At 40.5% G+C, this 18,762-nt stretch overlaps 1 long non-coding RNA gene across 3 annotated transcripts in view; it reads right to left on the reverse strand.

The window, feature by feature from the left end:
- The window catches only part of LOC125619151, a 39,180-nt gene extending 32,070 nt beyond the window's left edge, over positions 1-7,110 (reverse strand). The window contains exon 1 of one of the 3 annotated variants that reach the window (XR_007350665.1): positions 6,918-7,110. This is a non-coding gene — a long non-coding RNA (uncharacterized LOC125619151). Of the gene's footprint in view, positions 1-268; positions 362-4,155; positions 4,516-6,917 lie in introns of those variants that run through there. The other 2 variants (XR_007350664.1, XR_007350666.1) reach the window with 2 other exon arrangements.
- Between the last annotated feature and the right edge of the window lie 11,652 nt (positions 7,111-18,762).

An 18,762-nucleotide genomic window follows, 5' to 3' on the forward strand; every position in this document is an offset into this window, starting at 1 on the left:
TCTGCTAAGGCAATTAAGAGAAACCTTTAGTCTCATTAAAGGCAGCTCTCAAAGTTAGAATAGAGGCCACCTGCGTGTTCAGAATGAAGACTGCTGCCTCTAAGACTTCAGTCTTTCTCTCTCCCTCCCCTGCCCTCTGCAGCTTCCCAATTCATACTACCCAAGAGACAACAGAAAGAGTTCAGAAAATCAGTCACACAGGTGAGCTGCCCAGTAGGGCAGGCTTCCAAATCAGAGGGCTTAATTTTATGAGTTGAAGTTAAATTACCTGGCACATCTCTTAAGGTAGGAGTCACTGTCGGTTGAGGCGGACCATGTCAGAGAGTCAGACTGGTTGCTCCATCCACAGTGAAAGAGTTGGAGGAACCCAGCAAGGTGATGTCAGTCAGATGCAATAAAAGCCAAAGGGGTGGGGGCTGTTTATGAGACTTTTGATTAAATTCAGCAGTGCTAAAAGGACTGAAAGACTTTCATAGGCAAAGACATTCATGAGTGAGAACTGCTTTGTCTAACTTTGGCTTCTAGAAAAGCAAAATTCCAACTTGGATTAAGCCTCTGTATTAAAACAGATTCACGAATACTATGACATCTGATCCTCCCAAGATCCTGCCCTCTTTCTTTCTGTCTTGCACTGGTAAGCTGTTCTCTCACACCAAGAAGTTGTAAAGGAGAAAGCAACCTGAGTTCTCAGTGGGACTGTCTGCAGGATGGAGTTTATGAGTTCATGTTCGATTCCATGCTATACCTTCACTATGAGATTCAGCCTAGTTTGGGAGAATTTTTAGGTCAATTTTGTTTTGTTATGGTCTTTTCTTTCAGCCATCAGTAACAATTTCAATGGGTCAGACAAATTGTTCAATGGATTTAACCTGGCTATTTATAGTGGTTTTAAGGCACTCTCCACCTTGGCTCACACTGGAATCATCTAAAAGCCCTTTTTGTTTTATTTTGTTTTTAACTCTGACACATGGGTCTCACCTTCAGTGATTTTGATTTAATTGGTGTGGGTTATGTTTTGGGCATAGGATGTTTTAAAATCTCTGCAGGTGATTCCAATGTGTAGTCAAGCTTAAAATCTACTGGATATAAGCAATGATTCTCAAATTTAGCATGCCTTAAAATTGCCCCTAGTAGACTTGATTACAGAGCCCTACTCCCAGGGACTGGGTGCAGGTGAGGCCCCAGTTCTGACAACTCCCCAAACAATGCTGATGCCCCTGGCCTGGTTTCCATCCTTGGTAAATCATTGGCTTAAAGCATGACTGCAAAGAATGCTTTAAGAAGCTGATATCCAATAATGACAATATCCAGTGGAACAAGAAATAGCCTTCCTATCCCTCAGATTTCATGGAAGTTTTAGTGTCCTGAGCTTGTTCTTATGTGTGTCAAGAGAAAGGACCAGACTGTGACAATGGGTACCTAGGAAATGGAACAAGTCTTATCTTCTGGATTTTCTGAACTTATTTCTTTTTTTATATGTCTTTCCAACTCAAAAGGTACATGAGTCTGTGTACCTGTTCTCCAGGTTTCCATAGAAGTATTGGCTGTGACTCAGCCAAGACCAATGCTGAATACTCCTCTAGACTTTGAAACCTTCTAACTTGACTTAAAAGTGAGTAACAGGGGTATCTATGAAAGTGCAGTGTCTTTGGGCCCACCTCTAGAACCTGCCTAGACTGGCCAGAGCAATATGAAGGGATAAAGAATGTCCCCCATGCAGTATATATCCATCTATGCAGAAGAGACAGAAGCTGCAGAGGTACATACAGACCATGCTCCAGTGCCCTGGCTTTAGACTAAGGCTGTCTCAGACAATCTGGGATAACAATGGGTGGCAGAGGCCCCAGTAAGGAACTGATATTCTGAAATGCAGGGTCTCCAAATCATTAATTTATAAAGTCAGAGGAATATGACTTACAGCTTTGCTTTTTTCCAAACTGAGGAAAGTAGTCATGCAAGTTGCATGTACATGAGACAAGAAGAAGCCTTTCCTTAATATTCTTCCTACTGAAGAAGGATTACATAACACTTTAAAACCATATCTGTGGAATCTCATTTGATCTACTTAAAACTGTAAGGCAGACGATTTAGTTGGTGCAATCATGTCACATATTTGGGATGAGGAAACAGAGACATAGATGTTATAGGCCAGGCTCTATGAGCAATGACCAAAGAGACTCCATTTTAACCTGAGACTCCCCATCATGTAGGAAATGCTTCTTCCCTGGGAAAGCCTGCCTCTGTACCCATTAATAGTTAACTAGCTTGGCATATTTGACAACACAAAAGAGCAATTCTTATACTTGTAAAATTGTTCTCTTTGGGTTCCATTTTTCTTGGGCAATGTACCTTGTCAGAGATTGATTGTCTAGACATTAGTAACCATTCTCTAAGGTGTACTGAACTAGGGTCATTTTGACACCCTTCCCTTTTGCTTGCTTGTTGCTATGACAACCTGAAAAGTTCCATGGGAAATACCAATGTACCCATTGCATTGTCTCGCTAACTGCCCAATTCAGCTTCTGTACCTGCTTGCTTGCAGCTATGTCAACCCAGTGTTTTTTGTCATTAAATATTCTGAAATGCTCAGGCTCATGGCTGTTCCTTGCAGAGACAGTTATGGGTCTTGTGGGGAGCAGTCGCAGACCAGCTGGCTAAATAAAGACTCTTCAATTTGGACAAAACTGGGACTAGGTATGTTTTCTGAGTGACCTGCCCCACAAAACAGAGAGGTCACACAATTAATTTAGTGCCTTCATTAGGGCAGAATTTTCTGGTTTCCATTCCATGTGGAGGGATTTAGGAGCCTCAGAGGCTGCTTTGGAGGTCACAGGGAAGTACGCATGCAAATATCCTGATCCATTCTAGTCAGAAAACTCTCCTTGGGTCTAAGATTATATTTCAGATATTTTTGATGGCATACCCAGAACCCCAGACTCTGACAACTGTATGTCACCTCTCCACAGCCCATCTTCAAAAAAAAAAAAACAGGATATTGTAGAGGATTTTTCTAAGATAGTTCTCCATTTCATTTTGAAACAGTTGCCTAATCAGATTTCAGTGTGCAACCAGAATCACCTGGAGGGCTTGTTAAAACACAGGTTGCTAGGTTTCATCCCCAGAATTTCTGATTCAGTACTTATTATGGTTAGGATATTAGGTGTCCCCCAAAAGCACATGTGTGAGACAATGCAAGAAGATTTAGAGGTGAGATGATTGGGTTATGAGAGCCTTAACCCAATCAGTGAATTAATCCCCTGATAGGGATTAACTGAATGGTAACTAAGGCAGGTAGGGTGTGGCTGGAGGAGGGGGTCATTGAGGATTTGCCTTTTAGGTATATACGTTTTGTATCTAGTAAGTGGAATCACTTTCTCTCTGCTCCCTGGTATGATGTCTTGAGCCACTTTCCTTTACCACACTCTTCCGCCATGATGTTCTGCCTCATCTGGAGCCCAAGGAATGGAGCCAGCTTCTTATGGATTGAGTTTTCTGAAACCATGAGCCACCAAATAAACTTTTCCTCTTCTAATTGTTCTTGTCAGGTCTTTTGGTCATAGCAATGAAAAAGCTGACTAAAACAGTAAGTCCGGGGTAGGTCCTGAGAATTTGTATTTCTAAACTGTTCCTAGGTACTGGTGCTGCTGTTGCTGTTTGGAGACCTCTCTCTGAGAGTTGTTAAAATAAGACAGTGATTCTCAGCCCTGGCTGTGTATTAGAATCACTCAGAGACCTTTTAGAAACTGAAGATAACAGGTTCCAGTCAGACCAATTAAATTAGACTCTGCAGGCAAAGTCTGAGCACTGATGTTTTAAAAAATGGTCTCTAGGTACAGTTAAGGCTTAAGACCTCTGCAATCAGGAGAACCCTAAGTAGAATTATAAGATTTTCAAATCTCTAGGTCAGGGGTTCTCAAATGTAGTTCTAGGGTCAGTTGTACCAGCATCACCGGGGGAACTTGTCAAAAGGGCAAATTCTCAGGTCCCATGTCAAACCTAGAGTCAGAAACCCTTGAGGGTGGGCCCAGCCATCTGTTTTAACAAACTCACCAGGTCAATCTGAGTCCTGCTAAAGTTTAAGAAATACTACTATGAGCCCCTTGGTTTCCTTGCAAATGACTCCCTGGAAGCTGGATTCTTATCTAGGGCCACTACCTGTGTCAGGGCTCACAGCAGGCTGGATGCTCCAACTTCTCAGTCAGTAGTAAGGGTGGTTGAAGGACGAGGAAGGAGACAATTTATCAGGCTGTCAGGGAGGTACCATGACATGCTGCTAATGTCCTTTCTTTTTTGGGACATCTGGTTTCTAAGTTCCGTTGAGGTTAGTTCAGCAAATGACTTTGTAATGTGTCCATCCTTATATATTCAGATGCAGGAACAGCTTCCGGCAACACTGGCATACAGATGAAACTAAGCCTGGGTCTTCTTCATTTGTGTCTCTCAGTTCTCCTCTTCCAAGTTCCATCCACTACCACTGATTTTCCATAGATGTTGTTATTGGGGCCATCATTACTATTCCTGCCCTGGAGGACAGATCAATGAAGCAACTGATTAAACTTAAACATTACACTACCTCCTGAGAGTATATTCATTCCAAAAGAAGACACTTGGGATGGGCAATACTTAACACAGTAGACCATCTTTAAAGATGGAATATTGGACACTTGATCTAATTGAGAAACAGATCGTATCACTTAGATAATTTCCTATTTCTTTGGCACTAAGCTCTCTGTATCCCAGATTTTCTATATCTCAGCCCCCCTTTGCCCTCTGTTTCCTAAATATAAGCCACACACTGGATTGCAAAAATGGCCAAAAATTCTACCCCTTCCATCAAAAGATGAGACCCATTTTAGCAACTCTTAAATCTAGGTCTGTCCTGGGACTGACTTTGCTGATGGGACGTTAGAAACCATGACATGCAGGGAGAGATTTGAAAAACGCTTGAGCACCATGGCTTGCTTTCTTGATGAAAATGCCATGTAAATAAGCCCACATGGTGGCTTGGGGATGAGAGGCCATGCAAAGGGGAACTAATACTCTTCCAGCTGTAAGTGAGGTCATCCTAGATCATCCAACCCATCACTTCCCCAAATGACCACAGAGAATCAAGCCCAGCAGAGGCTAGCCAACCTGGCCCAGGCAGAACCACCTAGCTGACCCCCAGAACTGTGAACTGAATAAATTGTTCTTGTTCAAATCCACTTATGTTTGGACTGTTTATTATGCAGCAAAAGCAGATACACTTGATTACACCAAAGATTATCTTAATCACATCTAAAGATTACCTAGAAAGAGAACTCTTCTCCAAAGTGTTAATCCCTCTGGGATGCCTTCCCTGAACATCTGTCCCCCATGTATTTTCAGTTGCTAGGCTGGTGACCCCTATATATATTCTCCTACAAAATCAGTGTTTGTGTCTGCGTAACACTTCTCCCTCTAATTCCCATTTATGCTTATCTGCCTTTCCCCACTCCCTGTGAACTCTTTAAAAGCAGAAACCATGAATCAATTGTCTTTGTATTTTTAGCCCCCTAACTCATTTTCATGTTTGTTATGCTGAGCTGAACAAAATGGAATACTTGATTAAGATGAACATTGGGAGGGAGAAGAGGTAGGCAGCCGTGTTCTGCAGTACTCTCAAAGCTGGAGTCTAAATCTCCTAGGACAATCCACATCCACCAAGCTCATCAAATCCAATTGAAAAGACACTTAACCTGGCACAGGAAAACCTTGCCTTGTGAGCCAAGACACTCACCCCCTCCTTCACTTCATAAGAATTTGCAAGAAGAAGTGTCATATTATCAAAGATTCCAAAGATATCTAGTTTATACTCTATTCCTCATTTTACCACCCATGATAACAAAAGGGGCTCTGTTTACCTGTATATCACCGCACAAATCCAGTTTTACCAATTTAATTCTTCAAACACCTGTTTTGCTCAGTCACAGGGAAGTGCTGTATATAATAATGATTCTAAAAGGCTCACCTTTACCCAGCCATGACTGGGGGTCTGGCATTGCACTCTGAGGTACACTTACATCATGTAGACCTGGCTGTAACAAATGACAACTCTCTGAAAATTTATGGTGCTCATTTATACAGACAGAGCTCAGAGACTATGAGATCAATGCACAAGTAGAAGAACCATATTTTCTGGTTCCAAAACTGATGTTCTTAAGCCACTATGATGCTGACATGTGTGCTACAAAGAGTGTGTAGCTCTCATTTTGACAACTTGTTTCTCTCACTTACCCCACAGAGCTGACTCACTTTGCAAAGGGAGAAAAGTGGAGACAGCTTTGCCAAAGGTCGCACAGCAAGGGAAGGAATGGCCTCTGGCCAGGCAATCTCACATGGTTGCTGGGACTATTACAAAACTGGTTTGCCTGAAATGGCCTCTGCGAAGCTGCCACCTAAGTACATTGTTAGCAGAAAGAGTCAATGGGCAGTGGCAGGCAGTCAGACAGGACAGCAAAGAAGAAGATTAAAATAATTACAGCTCTAATTGATCAGCTCTGCTCAAGAGGAGATTAAAAGGGAAAAGGCATATTGAAGAAGGCACTCGACATCCGCCCTGGGCCAGATTCCATCTGCCACGGTGGCCAGCTCTCTTCCCCTCCCTCCTGACCCTCAGTCCAGCAGCCCCCACTGCAAAGCCCCATGACACAGCCTTGATGAAAGTCATTCTTTGTGGAAGGCATCAGGCTGTGCTCCCTTGAAGAACCGCTTTCACAAACAGCAGGGAAGAAGCAGCTTGGAGCAGCAGACAGTGGCCTCCCATTGGCAAACCCCCAGCATGGAGTTGCCAGCGGCATGTGGAAAGTGGAGAAGGAGATGCCAAGAGCAAGGTTGACCCAGGGCAGGGGACTGGAGCAGGAAAGACAAGCCTGCGCCTTGTCATCAGATAACCTCACCCAGCAAAGGCAGCCTGGGCTCCAAGCAGCAACTGGCCTCAATTTCAGCTTAGCGCACTTCCTGACTCAGCTTCTGGCTTCTTGTAATTGGGAGCGGGGCCAGGGAGCAGTTTGGCCTTATCCATGGCACCCTCCTGTAGGAATCATAGAGGAAGGGCAGACACAGGGACTGGGGCCAGGGAGGAAATAGGAAGGCAGGTTAGGAGGGAGAAGCAGGAGACTCTGCACTTGCCAAAGTCATCTGTTTGCACAGAGCCTGAACAAGGTCAAGAGCAGGTGATGGGGGCAGGGAACAGGAAGAAGCCTCCAGGTTGCCTTTCCCACACATGGGACAGGCACTAACACCTAGTGAGAGGGGACCTGGGTTGAACACTCATCCCTTAGGTTTCATTTCACCTCTGACTTGGGACATGACACACAGAGGACCAGAATAATGAGGGGCTACAAATCTCAAGGTTCACTTGCACTCAGTATCATGGGCCTGTGGCAAACATCCATGCAGACTTCAGAAGAGGGAAGCATGGATCAAGAATCCAGGGCAGGGTGGTCAGACATCGAACCAGCCAGCATGACTGCCAGAGTCACTGCCAGATTTAAACCAATGTTTCTTAAACTGGAATGTCCTATTCCAATCACCTGGAAATGAAGATTATAATTCCGAAGGTTGAGGGAGGGGCTTGAGAGTCTAAACTGCAAACAAGTTTTTAGGTGCTGCTGCTGGTCCAAAAATGACAGTTTGAGTACCAATGGTTTAAACATTTTAGAAAGAGAACTAGGTGGGATCTCAGCACTCTTTTAATGACAATGTGATGATGGACATGGGCTAAATTGTCTCTAGATCCCTTTCCTCTCACCACTGGGAAAGATGACAGCTGTAACTTCTCAGTAGGGCATGCTGACTTTTTCAGGGTAACAGCTAGAAAAAAATGAGAGCTGCTGAGCTGAGACCTGACTAAGCCTGAGAGAAACATCTATCTGATCTGCTGTGTTACTCAGGGTAGGCCAGGTATGTTGCAGTCCCAACCCATGAGTCTCTGTGTCTTCTGAAAAGAATGTTTATTTCTCACATAAAACCTGCTGTGCAGACGGGTGACTCTAAAGGAATCTTCAGAATTCTGACTTTACTTCTGTCTTCTGTTACCTCTGTATTAGCCTAGGTTCCCACAATCTTTGTGATAAGGAGGAATTGACATGTGGTATTTTGCTTACATTCCACGGGTCAAAGCCAATCACTCAGAAAAGGGCAGATGAGGAGAAGAAGGGAAAAATGAGTTCTTCAGGGGAGTTAGTCAGCTTTCTGTTACTATAACAAAACACCTGGGATAATCAACTTAGAAAAGGTTTCTTTTGGCTTTTAGAGGCTTCATTCAGCCTTTGGTAGGAAAGATGCTTTATTTTGGGCCTTTGACAAGGCAGCACATCATGGGAGGCATACATGGTAGAGCCAAACCACTTACCCCATAGCCAAGAAGAAAAAGAAGTAGAGGCTAGATCCCACAAATCACCTTCAAGGGCATGACCTCAGGAGTTTCCATTGGGCCTCATCTCCTAAAGGTTCTATTACCTCCTCATAGCACCACCCTAGGGACCAAGCCTTTAACACATGAGCCTTGAGGGACATTCAGCATCAAAACTATAGCAGGTTGAAGTTCCCTGCCTGATCCCCCATAGAAATTCACCTTTATATATAGGTATGTTTTATAAACTGATATTACATTTTTAATTTAATACCCCCCCTTCAAGAGAACAAGCATAACTTTTGTGTGTGTGTGTGTGTGTGTGTGTGTGTGTGTGTGTGTTGGGGAAGGGGGTTGTTTGTTTACTTTTTATGCTATCAGGTTCCAATCAGAAAAGCCCAGACCAGATTCCAGGAGACCTGATTTTTCATTCCAGCTCTGCCTATTCTAGTTTTCTGTGACATTAAACAATTGATTCATCCTTTTTCTGTAAAGTTGAAACTAGCATAGCTGGAAAGCTACATTAAAATGACATGAAAAAACGATTAAGAATATTAGAAGTTCAAATGTACCAAGCTGTTGTTATGTGCATGGCCTATCACAGGGCATCTCCTTTGGCCTCTCTCTCTCTCTCTCTCTCTCTCTCTCTCTCTCTCTCTCTCTTCCTATGAGAACTTCTAGACCTTCCTCAACCAATTTAAAATCAATTCTGGGTGTCCCAGTCTTCAGACACTCGCTGGTTCTGTAGCAGAGTCATTCTCTCCATCCCTCCTCTAGCTTAAAGAGTTGATGTGCCTTTTGTATTGCCAGTGCCAAGAATAACAACTGTGTGAGAAGCACCTACAAAATGCAGCACCAAGGCTCACTGATTGCTCTGACAGAGGTGATCTGCTGATGCTTGCTCTTCTCATTAGCTCGCTCATTTATTTCACAGTTATATGGTAAGGACCATCTTCTTTTTCCTTATTTTTTATTATTAGTTGTTCAAAACATCACATAGCTCTTGACATATCATATTTCATACATTTGTTTCAAGTGGGTTATGAACTCCCATTTTTACCCCGTATACAGATTGCAGAATCACATCGGTTATACATCCATGTTTTTACATACTGCCATACTAGTGTCTGTTGTATTCTGCTGCCTTTCCTATCCTCTACTATCCCCCATCCCCTCCCCTCCCATCTTCTCTCTCTACCCCATCTACTGTAATTCATTTCTCTCCCTTGGCTTGGCTGGAGGATCCCCTTGCGAAATGGCTCATTCAGATGATTGGTGAGTTGACAGTGTCTGTTGTCAGGAGGACTTACTCAGTTCCCTACCTCAAGGACTTCTCCACAGAGCTGCTTGAATGGTCTTGTCACATGGGCTTCTGACCAAATGAGTGATCCAAAAGAAGGTAAGGCAGAAGTCACAAAACCTGTTATGATCAAAGCCAGACTCCTTCGTGTCCTTAATATCCTCTATGAAAGGTTACTTTATAAGGGTCAAGAGCAGACAATGATAACTACTGAAGGCCACCTTAGAGGCTGGCTGCCACATGAATCTTGGAAAAAGAGTTCATATTATTCATGATGAAGAGATTTCAAAAAAGCAAACAAGGAGGATGCTTGGAAAGGAGTGTTCTTTGGGTAAAACCTTTAAGGATTAGAAGGAAAAACCTAGATAAGCAAAGAAGGGAAAGTAGGAAGGACAGAAATTAGAGGTTTCTCCAAACCCCTTACCCCTTTTTCCTTTGTTAGCATCCTCCCACATAAGGATTCTCATACCTCTTTTTAGTTATGAGAGATAAAAATTAAGGATTTAAAAGGTCTTGGAGAGATTAGTCTTCTGGGACTAATTTTCAAAGTTACCCTTGGTGGATTAGAGGTTATTAGAGTTTGACGAAGATACTCATGGGAAGCACCTGACTGGGATTTTTGATCTGAGGACAGAGGTGGTCCTTTTCTCCTGGTCTTGATGGATTGCCTCTCTCCATCCATTTTTTTTTCTCTTGGGCCTACTTGGCCATGACTAAAGGGGTATAAATGTTTCTGAGACAAGGTTGGCAGGTGGTTGCTAAGGCCAAGAAAAAGCAAAGCAACCTAGAGTCGGGTAGCAGAGATGTAGGCATGGAAATAGAAAACAATAAATAATTTTTGGACAATCGGTGAAGATTGAACTAAGGAGAGTCATTAAGATGATTCAAAGAATTGGACATAGGACATGACAGGCCATGAATCATCAGTACTTCAACTATTATTTAGGGGATATCCATCAACCTCAGATTTTGAGACACCTGTTTTGAGATGATCATTCAAATACAGACATACAGGCAGAGGGACAAACAGAATATTTTTATAAAGTAACACTTGCAAAAAGCTCTTTCATACCATGCCCATCTCCCTCTAGTCCTATAAAGGTAAGAATCAGACATGTAAACTCCAGAGATGACGTTGGCTCAGGAATGAAGCAAGAGAGAATTGAAGATCCATGGCCGAATGCAGTGGATTGCGCACATAACCTCATCATAGCTGAAACTTTATTGGCTTATTTTAGATGCTTTTAAAACACCCAAGGTCAAAACTGACATTACAAAATGTCAAAATGCCATGTTCTCATGTCTTAATCTGATAAATGATATTTAATAACAGAGCAATACAACACCCAAGAGCCAGCCAACATCATCTTTGATGGAGAAATGATGAATGCTTCCCCTTTGAGATGGGACAAGGGACAATAAATTCCTCAGAATAAAGCTAATACATGATATATGAGACTTCTACCTGGGATATGAGATGTCCCCCACCCAAAGCTCCTGTGTTAATGTAGGAATATTCAGAGGCAAAATGATTGAATTTGAGAGAGAGAACTTAATCAATACACCCTAGTTTGAATGGTTAGGCAGGTGGGGGCATGGCTGGAGGAGGTGGTCACTGGGGGAGTGCCCTGGAAGAGTTCATTTTCCCTGTGGCTCCTTCCCCCCTTCTCTTTCTGATTCCTGGCTGCCATGAGTGGAACAGCACTTCTCCATCACACCCTTCCTCCTCAATGCTCTGCCTCACCTCGGGCCCAGAGGAAGGGAGGACTGAGACCTCTGAACCATGGGCCCCAAATAAATTTTCACTCTTCTAAGTAGTTCTTATCAGGTATTTCAGTCACAATGATGCAAAGCTAACTTAAAATTCTGTTAAGAGAAATTAAATGAGCTTATAATTTCAGATTTTGTAAAGATGTAAATTCCCACTGAAGTGATCTCTAGACTTAATATAAAGACAGTCAATATCCAAACAGTGAGAATGTGTATGTAAAAATTCACAAGCCAACTTTAAAATTATATGGGCCAAACTAATGTTGAACAAGAACAAATTTGGATGATTTACTCCCTCCAATATTAAAAAAAAAATTATTACCAGCATATAGCAAATAAGTAAATAAGAACAGAGGAGTGGAACAAAGGGATTGAGAGAAACAAAGTGTATAGGTGGATATTCTATTCATGAGAAAATCCGTAGTGCAAAGCAGTGGGAAAAGGATGAACTTTTCATTAAATGGAGCTGGGTCAATTGAATATCCACATGAAAGAAAAGTGAGATTTATAGACAAATAAACATATCCATAGGAAAATAGAATAATGCAGAAAAATCAGTTCCACATGGATTATAGATTTAAATGAGAAAAAAAATAGTCCTCAAATATAAATCAAGGAGTATCTTTACAACCTTGGAGTAATAAGGCAAGATGGTTTTAATGGTATACAAGGAAGGATCAACCCAAAGACAAAAATTGTTAAATTGACTATATTAAAATTAGGAACATTTGCTCATCAAAAGACACCATTAAGATAGTAAAAGGCAAGTCTCAGAGCAGGAGATATTTTCAACACATACATCTGATAAGGGTCTCATAGTTACACTGTATAAAAAGTTCCTGTAAACCACTAAAAAAAAGCCAAATAGAAAAATAGACAAAATATTTGAGTAGTCACTTAATTACACAGGGTACCCATATGGTCAGGAAATACATAAAAGGACGATCAACCTCATTACTCAGCAAGAGATTGCAAATTAAAACCAACAAAATATACCATTGCATGTGCTTTAGGATGGTTAAAATGTAAAAGATTCATTCCAGCATTGGAGAAGTTACAGAGCAGACAGAATGGATGAGGGTACAAATTGGTACAGCCACGTTGGAAGACTGTTTAGAAGTATCCATTAAGACTAAACATATATTTATGGCCCAATGATTCCATAGCATACAATACATGTGCAAAAGCCATGCACAAGAATTCAGAGAGCAGCGTTATTTGTAATAGCACAAACTTGGTAACAATCCAAATATCCATAAACAATAAAATGGATAACTAAATGATGGTATATTAATGCAATACAATAACTGAAAGCAATTAAAATGATCTATGTAGCAATATTCACGAATCCTACAAACATAATGTGTACTGAAAAAAATCAATCGCAGAAGAGTATAATGTGCCATATGATCACATATTAAGTTTAAAAACAGGTCAAACTAATCATGTTGTTATAATTCTAAATAAAGGTTATCTTCAGGGATAAAGGGGAAGAAAACATTGATGGGATAGGGTATGAAGGGACTTCTGAAACCCTGATAATGTTTAAGTGTTGAGGTGGTTATTAGATATGCATATGAGACTGCTCATACTAATTAAATGAGCTAAAAATTTATTGTTGGCACTTTTTCCCCCCTGTAGACTCCTTTATAGTTCAATAAAACATTTATAGTATATTTTAAACAAACTTCTTTTTTTCAGTACTGGAGATCAAACCTGGGGTCTAATGCATACTAGGCAAGTGCTCTACTACTGTGTTACATCCTCTGTCCCTTTTATATTTATTTTGAGACAAGGTCTTTCTACATTACTCAGGCTCTCCTTAAATTTGTGATCCTCCTGCCTCAGTCTTCTGAGTGGCTGGGATTATAGGTGTGCACAACCACACCCAACTGGAATTAACTTTTTAAATGTTGTATTCCCTGCTAGACACAGATGTTAGGGAGAATCAGTGAGCTAGAAGATATGGCCTTTGAGAATTTTTTTCTTAATGAAGGGAAGAAGAGATGTGCAAAATAGTTGAGGAAATAAAGTTATCCTTTCCAAAAGAAAAAAAAAGATTTTGAAGCTTTTGTGAAGATTATTATTTGACCAGGGATACCTATTGTTTGTTAATAATTTGAATGAATTATTATTTGTATAAAGATAAAGCACATTGAGACCAAGGGTTGGCTTCATGATTCTCCAACAAAGACTTAGAAAAGTCAAGTATCTTTACTCAGAAAGATTCAAGTGAAGATATCACCACCCTTGCCAAGAATCAAATGGACAGCACAAGAAATCTGAATGCCCCTGGAAGTCCCATAACTAATTGCAAGCTCTCATGTTTTAGAATTTAGTGTTTCTTAAAGTTTCTTTTTGTCCATCCATCATCCAGCACACAACTCCTCACATTTATTTGTATTGACTAACTTATCAAGCGTGAGTTCTCAAAGGACACAATAGGCTGTGTCCATGCTGAGATTCCTTTTGAGGAACTGAACAGGGTCAAACTAAGAGGTCCTTTGGACTCTAGTCAATACCTGTGGACTCTGAGTACTGAGGAGTCATGTACATATGCACGTGGAGCCTGTGTTCTCAGGTTCTGGAGTTTCATGGAAGCATTCTCTGCAGAATTTGGATCTGGATAACAAATCTGGCAGAATCACTATTGTCATTACCAGTAAGTTCCCTCTACCTAGAATCTTACAGTTGGAGGTCACAAATAGAAGCATCTTGATGCTGTTTTGAGAATAATAATGCTTCAAATATCTGGAGTATCATATCATTCTCCTAAACCACTCAAAATGCTTCCCACTGGGATTTTCACGAGTGTTCTTAACACTTAGCTCTTTGGGTTTCTAAGACACCAAAGAAATCCATTTAGTGAGAAAATTATCAGCATTGTTAAATACACACAATACATACTTCAGGATTGCACTGTCCTTCAGGCAATAAAAATGTACTTTTGAACACTCAATGAGATGAGAGTTCAGCAACAGTCTTCAGCCTAATTGTGTCCATGAGAAGTCAACCTAAATATTGCTCTCATGAGGAACAATGTCATGAATGTCATGCTCCGTATCCATTGCTCCTGTCTTGTTGTTTGTTCCCTTGACTTCTGCAGTTGCCTTCTTCTCCACTGTTTTATCCATGCTATCCAACAGAACTTTCTGTATTGTTGAAATTGTTCCATTTCTACATGTCCAACATGGAGGGCATGAGTCAGATATGGCCAGTGAGCTCCTGAAATGTGGCTTATGCAACAGAGAAACTGAATTTTAAAAATTTAAATTGAAATAGTCAGAGACACTCATGGCTACTGAATTGAAAATCACAGCAGTAGAGCTCCACAGCTCTCCTAGCTAATAGCCTCAGCCGCAAGGCTTACAGGGTGAGGAAAGACACAAAATACATAAAAGTGGAAAATGAGTCTCATAGAAAAATGGAAATGGCCACAGAAACACGGACATGGCATTGCAGATCTCCTGTTCTTTTTTTTTTTTTTTCCTGAAACAATGTTTGGAATCTAAATTTTTATTTAGTATTTTTTTAATGTTAAATCTCTACTGTGAAAAAAAAAAATTCATTAAGAACAAAACATCTTGAAGACAAACCAACCTCTCCATTCTGCCAGTGAGCCTCCTGTCTGCATTCTCAACTCTAGTGAGATTCCTAAGAGCAGATGCAACTTGGTTTTACCTCTTCTCCAGAAAAGTTCTTCATCATCTCTAAACAAAACCCAAATTCTTCATCTGCCACTTAAGGCTCTCTCCAGCGTGACCTTCAGTCCATCCACTTGGATTGGATTGGTTTTGCGGCCAGTTCTCCACCTTACCTGTCTGGAAGGGTCTTCCATTTCCCACAACTCCTCAGAAAAACTCATCTCTCTTTGTCTCATGATGTCTACCATCTGCCTGGCCACAGAGCCAAGAGTTGGCTAACATGACTCCTAGACTAGAATTTTGCCTCTGAAAACTGTCCTTGCACGACCTGGCATAAAATATTGGCTGAGGCTCATAGCCACTGCTTCAAGAATGTTTGTGAAAGTTACACAGATTAAACAAGGATGCCTTGTTTCACTCCACTGTAGCATTTTCCAGAGCCCCCCTCCCCCAAACATCAAGAACACATGGTGTGCTGTGGATGAAGGGAAATTCACAAGGGAAAATACCACAAAACTACCTCAAGGAAGACCATTTGGTAGCACATGGCTTGTGCTTTTGTGATTCAAAGTAATTAGGAGCCTAGAAAAAAAGATATTACATCCTAAACAACCACAAAGAAGATTAAAAAGCAAGATCATCATTGTATGATAACCTCAGAGACTGTATATAGAATAGTTGGAAATTTTTTTCTCAGTTTTAAAACATTTTTAGTCAAAAGACTATTTTAATCTAAAAGGCAAACTTGTTTGTTTGTTTATTTATTTATTTATTTATTTATTTATTTATATATCAATCACCAGGGATTAAACTGGGGGTGCTTAAACACTAAGCTACACCTTTTTTATTTTTATTTTGAAACAGGGTCTCCTTAAGTTGCTGAGGGTCTCACTAAATTGCTGAGGCTGGCTTTGAATTTGTGATCTTCCTGTCTCAGCCTCCTGAGCTGCTGGGATTACAGGCGTGCACCTCTGTGCCTGACAAACTTGAGAGAGATAAATAAAAGGAAAGAAAAAAATCTCTCTTAGTACCACTATCTCCCAAATAACAGTAACACATGCACTAGCTTTTTCTAAATCTTTTTGTTTTTTGCTAGTATTAGATTTTATTTTTAAATTATCATTAGAAGAATTTTTATCTTATTAGACATATAAACATAATTTCACTTTTTATAATATTCCCTCAAGTGAATATACAGTTAATGACTCCTCTTTGGTTGTTTATTTAAATTATTTATAAATTGCATTTCTATAAATAATCCTTGAGGAATACATCTTTATGCATAAAACTTCTTCCATATTTAGAATTATTTATTTAGTAAGGATTTTAAGAAGTAGAATTCCTGGGGCGAAGAATTTGAATATTTTACTGGCTCTGATAGATATTACTAACTTCACCACTTAGACCTGGGGGGGGGGGAAATTTAGTGAGAGGGAGGGAAAAGGAGCCATGGGTCAGCTCAGAGTCTCTCTCCTGCTCCTTCAAGGTCAGTTTGATCTTCTGACAATACTGTATGCTGTGGTAGATTACAGATATGGTTGATTCCATTCCTGTTTCCGTGTCCTTCCACATTGCGACTTTCAAACTCCTTCTGTCAAACTGTGGAGACTTTGTCCATGTGATCTGGGTTAGCCAATGGACATCAGAATACATGATGTAAACAGAAGCCTGAGAAAATGCTTGCTCATGAGGGCTTGCACTTCTGCTGATTTTTAATGCCAAGCCACCACACAAAGAATATTGGGACAGAACACAGAGTGGAGACAAGTTCTCTCCTGCTGAGTTCCCCAAGCTAAACCAGTCTGCCAATCACCGGACACATAAGTGAAGGCATCCAGCTTATCTACCCACAAACACACAAATGAGTCCAGAAAATACCAACCCCAATCAACCAACCAATCAACTCAAAGAATCATGAGCTAAATACAATGTTATTTTAAATCACTAAATTTAGGAGTAGTTTGTCATACAGCACAAGATAATTATACAGATTCTAAACATAATAAAATAATAACCAATGCACCTGTACCATCAAGGTAGTAGGAAATGAATTCTCCATTTAGTTGTCTTTAAAATCTCAAATTTGGAACCAGTAGCACCCAGTTCCATACTAAGTGACAATATGCCCTTACTATGTTGCATATACCAACAAATTCTTCATAAAGTGGGATTTAAGCAAATCTGCTAATTGCTTTTCTCCCGTAGAGGCCTCCCTTCAAAAGTATGACCTTTCATTTTGTAAATGTTAGTTGTAGATATAACATAGGCATCCATTTTCCTTTCGTGTCGTCTTGCAGTTTGGCTACCTAGGGGAAGAAAGGAACAAAGTGGTGCGTGGATCATGTTCTGAACTCACTCAAGATAACTCTGGTTCATACCATCAAATACAGATAACACATCATTTCCCATCCTCATCTCCCGCCAACCACTAGGTCCTGTGAGCTGAGGGAGATGAGGAGTGTGGATTGAGCATGTGATGCATCTAGGTCACATGCTATGCGGTAGAACTCAACTTGCTGAATGTCCTCATTTTTCAAAATATCAATAAAGAGAAGATTACCCTTCCTATTTCCTAATGAGAATCCAGAAAGCAGAAACTGAGTGGGAAGGACCTTTAAAATGGAAAGGAGTCACTGTGTTGCATGCCTCTTATAATGGGCTCCAAAAGAAAGAGGCTGCTGTCCCATTGGGCATGTCCTTCTTTGGTGGGCAGCAGGGGGCCCAGTGATTGGACTGAAAGTTAACCCTCCTGTGGTCTAAAGAACAGCCAATATCCTTCTCTCTCAAATCTGACCACACTCCTGGAGACTAACCAGAGCTCAAGTATCAGTTGTCATTTAAAGGCTGTGTGATGTGGGATCAGTCACAAATCTCAATTTCCTTATCCATTTCCCTGATTTCATCAGAGTTCAGATAGAGTAAAGACAGTTTTCAAATGGAGAATTTTGAGTTAAATTTTCACTAACCTAGACAACTAAAAAATGAATAGATTCTATGATTAAAACTATAAGGTAGTCTTCCATCAGACTGTAAAAGAATATCTAAATTCTTCACTGTGAAGTTTTATTATATGGAAGATTGCAATTGAAATGGGTCCATTTTAGTTGTTGTAGGTTGAAGTTTTACTTAAATGGGTTTTTGTTCTACAGCAGTTAATTGAACAACAAAGTGGGGAATGTAACTTCCGGGAGGATCTTAAAATATAATATGCAATTACAGAAATCACCCAGACCTTCTTAAACCTGTTCCTACCCTTCTTTTCAAACCTCCATTCCAACTCTTCATCTTCATCTTTCTGAAATTCTAGTCAGGGAAATCTACCCCCTCACTCTCTATACCAAGTGTTTTAGTTTTCTATTTTTGCCCTCATGGATTACCATGAGCCTTATGATTTAAAAAAATACAGATTTGTTATCTTATTGTTCTTTTTTCTTTCTTTCTTTCTTTTTTTTTAATTTTTTATTGTTGGTTATTCAAAACATTACATAGTTCTTGATATATCATATTTCACCCTTTGATTCAAGTGGGTTATGAGCTCTCATTTTTACCCCATATACAGATTGCAGGATCACATCAGTTACACATCCATTGATTTACATATTGCCATACTAGTGTCTGTTGTGTTCTGCTGCCTTTCCTATCCTCTACTATCCCCCCTCCCCTCCCCTCCCCTC

This window comes from Marmota marmota, unplaced genomic scaffold (assembly GCF_001458135.2).
Source record: "Marmota marmota marmota unplaced genomic scaffold, marMar, whole genome shotgun sequence".
Classification (NCBI taxonomy): domain Eukaryota; kingdom Metazoa; phylum Chordata; class Mammalia; order Rodentia; family Sciuridae; genus Marmota; species Marmota marmota.